The sequence below is a fragment of the Hylobates moloch genome, unplaced genomic scaffold (assembly GCF_009828535.3).
Source record: "Hylobates moloch isolate HMO894 unplaced genomic scaffold, HMol_V3 SCAFFOLD_3, whole genome shotgun sequence".
Lineage (NCBI taxonomy): Eukaryota > Metazoa > Chordata > Mammalia > Primates > Hylobatidae > Hylobates > Hylobates moloch.
Genome location: NW_026652278.1, coordinates 106494720 through 106501028, shown reverse-complemented (window position 1 = coordinate 106501028; position 6309 = coordinate 106494720).

Genomic DNA, 6309 nt, shown 5'->3' with positions numbered 1-6309 from the left:
CTTAATCATATTAACCAACATGCAGAAATTCCTGGGACCTAAATATCCAGCCCCAATACATGTTATAGATGACTACCACCAGGGGTCATGCTAGCAGGTTTGTTTCAACAGGTTGAAGCTGAATGTAATTAATTTTATAATTTTTAATAGTTCAAATCCAGTTTTTTAAAATTAAATTATGAAGCAAAGGTGATGTGAATAATCATATTGAATGGTAAGTGCAATAAAATCTGCATATGCATTGAATTCAAAATTGAGTCATGTCCAATATTACAGTCTAACCTCAATTCCTATCAAATAAATAAAAAAATAGTGGGTCCCATATTTATGTCTTTCTGATTATAGGGTCTTCTACGGAGGTAACATGATTCCCCCTGAATTCTTCTCTATTGTTCTTACCTTTGCAGTGACTATCCTTGTATTTCTCTGCATTGCTCCACTCCACCCCATCACTATTTCCTCTGCCTTTTCATCTCTCCCTGCTTCTCTGGCTCTTTTCTCTTTGTAATCTTTATTTTCCCTTCTCCCTCTTTCAGTAATTAATAATCTCTTTAATATTTTTAAAAACCAAACTCATATGTTGAAATCAATAAATTAGAGTCTCTGCATCTATCGTTAAACAAAGCTTTGGGCAAACTTTTATACTAGGATGCATATTTCCACATAGCCACTTATATTCCAGCCTAATCTAAGAGTGAAAATGACTGTTGACCAGAAATTAATACTTTTACCAATAGTCAAGAATAGTGATCATATTTCAGCAATAGATAACTTTATTTACTATTGCCAGAAAGATTCATAATTATCTTTGTGTGTATATGTTTAATTATAATCACACTTGATTGGATTACAGTTTCCAAGAACTAATTTTGGCTGTTAGTGGCTATTAAATAAGAAAATGTGTTTGCAGCTCAAACATTTGTCTTGTTATGTTTCCTAGTGGAAAAAGGCATATACTGACAGGATGCCAATTTGTTTTAAGTGAATTCATGTTACTACCCTGCACAATAAAATAATATACAAGGCTGTGCTTTGTGAATTATGAGTTATATTAGTGAATATCATTTTCTGATTGCCTGCATTTTTCCTATTTTATATACATGATCATTTTTGTAAGTAAAATTAATATAAAATTTAAATACTTGTGAATAAAGAGATGTACCACTGTTTTCTATTAAACTACACTAATCCTTTCAAGCAAAAAGTAGTTTATTAAATCATCTTCTACTAATTTTAAGGTGTTGATGCATTTGTCATATTACCTAATTAACACGTGTTATGGGAGAATTTTTGTAGCATATATTTTGAATTATTTTTAATTGTCTTAAGTGAATTTGAAGAAATAATAGCTATTTGTTATCTAACTTCACTTGTAAATTTTGCCTACTCATTCTTACTAAAAACAAAGTAAAAATTTTAATAAATTTCAGGTTATTAATATACCGTATTTCTCCTTTTCCCTCTAACCACCTTTTGACCATTATTTCTACTATAATTTTGTTTTCTTTACAATTCATAAATCTTGCTTTTCGTCAAGATTAATTTGTTGTGAACATTTCATTATGAAACAGTGAACACTGTGAAAATGTTCTAATTTCCTTATAACTTGTTATTAATTCTAATTTACTCTACGATTTATTTAACCTTTAAAGCATCTTTCTCTTTTGACATTTATCTTTATCCCTTTGTAAGCAGCTGTTTACTGAGTTGAAGCATTTTATTAGCTTATTTGGATGCTGTACATGCTCATGAAATACTGCCAAATAAATCCTTGAAAAGGTACCTGGTAGTTGCTGTCTTTTCTCTTATACTAAAAAGTATTGTCTATACATTTCTGAAACCTGACTTCTAAAGTCTGTCATTTCAATTAACTATTCTCAAATGATCTAACGTGCCTTTATCCTAGAAAATGTACTGTTAGTAGTGTTCCCATTATTATTTATTTTTTCTTTAGAGAACTTTGAAGTATCCTTCAAGATACGATTCTACTATAGCTCTTATAAATAACAGCAATAAGGTCAAATTTGTCCTATTTTAGTCATTCACCTAGCTCTCACCTCACATTCACAGCATGAGTTGTCTTTGAAATTCTCTAGTAGCAGGGATTAAGCCAGTATTACAGAATGAACTCCATATAATTGTGTGTGAAAAGAGAGAAAATGCCAATTACATAAAAACAGCAATAACTTCATTTCATTTATTTTGCTCCCTTTCTCCAGATCAAACAGGCAATCTTGATATGTAAGAGAAACCAAAATAGGAAGCTAGAGGCTTCATGTTGCTGGTGTGTATCCTCTACAGAGAAAAACAACAACAAAACACCAATGTTTTATTAGTCAGACCAGGTTTTTCGGGGTTTTCTTAAGATGAGAAAAATGACAACTTTGCAGGAAAGCTGTGGTGCTCTGAGACCAGCCATTTGTACAGACGCTTAGTTTTCTACAAAAAGAGAGAGTTGGACTAAATCAAAATAAGGCAGCAAAAGGCAAAATTGATTTTTCACAAATCATAATGTTTAAAAATAGATGTCACTGATCCCCTCGAGCTTGATGCATCCCGTCTGAGTCCCACCTGAGACTAACCTCATCCTTTGGCTGTAGGTGGTTAACAGAGCAACAAAGAATAAAAAGCCTGAAATCAATCACATGATGAGTTCAACCTTACTTCTCCTCTCCTCTCAATACCTCACACTTATTCTCCAGCCTGGAGAGACTCATAGCCAGGGAAGTTGCTGTACCTACGTGTTTATAAAAATATAAAATGATAAGTACCTAAGTGCAAATTATGATAGAATATTATTGCTAATAATAGAAATATATTATTCTTATTTATCATAGTTAATAAAAGTACAATTGCTAACAGACATATTTAAACATATCATGTTAAACACATTACTGTATAAGAGGCATTAGCTTAAAGTCATTAAAGCTCATGAGTAGATTAAAATATTTTTAAAACTGCTATAGGTGACTAATCAAAGTTATAGGGAGTCAAATTTCAGCTCAGAATAAGAAAGAACTTTCTAGCCAAAGTGCAGCTTTCAGTGGAATGTGGTGTCCTCTGAAGACAATGTGTTTGCTCATACTGAAAGAAACCTAATAGAAGTAGAATCATTGTATGCCTGGAATATATCCAGTCTCCACATGCTAATAAGCTAGAGAAGCATCCAGAGCATAGACTGCTGTGAGACCTTGAGTCAAAAGCCGCCTTACACAAGCAACCAGAAAAAAATGAGCTCCCACTGTTTCCAGTTGGAAATGCAGAAATCACCCGTCTTCTACGTCTATCTCGCTGGGAGCTGCAGACCGGAGCTGTTCCTATTCGGCCATCTTGGAAGCCCCAACCACTTTTTAATTTGAGCTTCTTCAGTTTTTTATGTGGTTTGGCTGTGTCTCCACCCAAATCTCATCTTGAATTGTAGTTCCCACAAACCCCATGTGTCATGGAAGGGATCGGGTGGGAGGTAATTGAATCATGGTGGCAGTTACCGCCATGCTGTTCTCATGATAGTGAGTGAATTCTCATGATAGTGAGTGAATTCTCATGAGATCTGATGGCTTTATAAACAGCTTTCCCCCCCAACTTTGCTCTGCACTTCTCCTTGCTGCTGCATGTGAAGTAGGACATGTTTGCTTCCCCTTCTGCCATGATTGTAAGTTTTTCTGAGGCTTGCCCAGCTCTGCAGAACTGTGAATCAATTAAACCTATTTCCTTTATAAATTATCCTGTTTAGGGTATTTCTTCATAGGAGTGTAAGAACGAACTAATAGTTTCTGTTTTTTGGGTTTTTCTTTTTTTTTTTTTTTTTTTTTTACGGAGTTTCACTTTTGTTGCCCAGGCTGGAGTGCAATGACGCAATCTCAGCCACTGCAACCTCTGCTTCCCGGGTTCACGTAATTCTCCTGCCTCAGCCTTCCCAGTAGCTGGGATTGCAGGCAGCCACCACCATGCCCAGCTAATTTTTTGTATTTTTAGTAGAGACATGGTTTCACCATGCTGACTAGGCTCGTCTCAAACTCCTGACCTCAGGTGATCCACCCGCCTCAGCCTCCCAAAATGCTGGGATAACAGGTGTGAGCCCTGGTGCCCCGCGTGATACAGTTTTATAATGGAATCATGTCTGTTTTAACAGACAACTTCTTTGAATTTAATTTAATTATTTTTATTTTCTTTCCTGATGTTACCTTATACCCTGGGCCCTGAGAAGCCTTCTCACAGACCAGGGCCTCCTCCCCAGCCTTGCCCTTTTCCGTATCACCTCTGATATTGCTGAAAGTATTCTTGTTTTTGACAACATCAAGATATTTAAAGGCTATTCTTATTTATCTGATCTTAAAACATTGAATCAGCTATGCTTCAAAAAGCCCTGGTTTTTAGGAATAAAGAATATTAGAAACCATGATATTGACATTAGCTTATACATTAAACTCTCCAAGACTATAGGTGGCAGGAAGAGGGACACCAGATGACCCAAGAAGTGTCTGCTTGAATCATTAAAGCATGTGGAACATTAGAATAGGAAAGTATGTTCACAAATAACACAATGATGTACAATATTTTAGCTTTTCCAAAATGATAAAAAATGAACAAAAGTGAACTTTTATGACAGTAATGTTTTTTAGCCTATTGAAATGAATCATATACGTCCACTAGAGTTTTCTGGAAAAGAAGAATAGGAAATCAGTTAACAATAGTGTTTGCCAAAAAAGAATTCTACATTCTTCTTTTACATATTCAAACCTGAAGAATGCAACTTGAGGAACTTAAATTAAGATTTGTTTCTTTCCATAAATGATAGGGTTTTTAAATAGGTGGGTTGGGAAAGAGGTCCTACGCATTTTAATCAGTTAATTACTTTAGAAAAAAATGCAAAATTAATAATTGAGGGAACGAAGATCTCAGGTGACAATCTAAAATTCTGTGGTCATAAGTAATATCCCACCACAAAGATAAATCAACCCTTGTGTTTTTATCACCACACAACGGTTAAAATCTAAGCCTCTGTCACATCAATTATCTGGCCAAATAGCCAGTGGAAAAGTAAAAGGTCAAAGTAATTTGAAAAGAGTTTCACGAATGTTTGCTTTTGAATAATACATAAGGTAACAGGTATTTTCAAAATGAAGCTTTAGGAATGTATCTTGAAGACATATTTCTTCCATAAAATAAAACTTTTAAAAATGATTTCTCTTTTTCAGGGCGTGGCTTTGTGGAACTGTGAAAAGTATTGCCCTTTGTTTTAACTTCATCTGGAAACTTCGGGAACAGACCAGCTATTTTCTAATCCAGCTGGAAGCAATTTATATGATACAGATACTTGTGATAAACCCTCCCCAGAGAGCTTAAGTTTTTGCACCAGGCAAGAGTCATTCATAAACCTTAGCTGTGTTTTCAAGAACTATTGTTTCTCCCAATTACAGCAACTACAGTTTTAATAAATGCATTCATAGATATATACTGAGCATTACATCAAAGTCAATCTTCACTTTGTTCTAACTACTCTTTGCTTTTCAATAATTGAGAATTTTGTCAATGGATAAGGCTGTTGTCATAATTTTAAATTAGAATTTCTCAATTTCTTTCTGTTTTCTAAAGAAATATAATGGTTTTGAAAGATACTGGACTTGACATGAATTTGAGTAGTTCATCTATACATCAATCTTAAAAGACAAAAGTCTGAAATTAACTATTAGTATGAAATCAGTAAGAACTCATGAATAAATAAACATTAAGTAAAAACAAACCTTACTGAACTTTGGCCATCAGATGAGAAGGAGACCTTAAATTGATTTTTTACTTAATTATACTTTTGGATCAATATTCTATGTGGAAGTAGCTTGCCATTTTCTTATACTAATATATAGAAAGACTGGATTATAATACTTTGCATAGCTACCCAAAATTTATATTATTATTATACTAATCTGGTTAAGAAACAGAGAGACTAGAAATGAAAATTTAAAAAGAATTTTCCCTCTAAGTTCAACGTAGTATAGAATAGGATACATCTCAGAAGCATAAAATTGAATTCATAAAGGAAATTAACACCCCAGAATCTCTCAGGTTGAACTCATTCAGAACATTCAGAACAATTGTGCAACTAGAATAATGATCTTACCCATTGATATGATTTGGCTGTGTCTCCACCCAAAGCTCACCTTGAATTGTAATAATTCTCACGTGTCAAGGGCATGGCCAGGTGGAGATAATTGAATCATGCCCAGGTGGAGATAATTGAATCATGAGGGAAGTTTCCTCCATACTGTTCTCGTGGTAGTGAAAAGGTCTCGTGAGATTTGACGGTTTTAT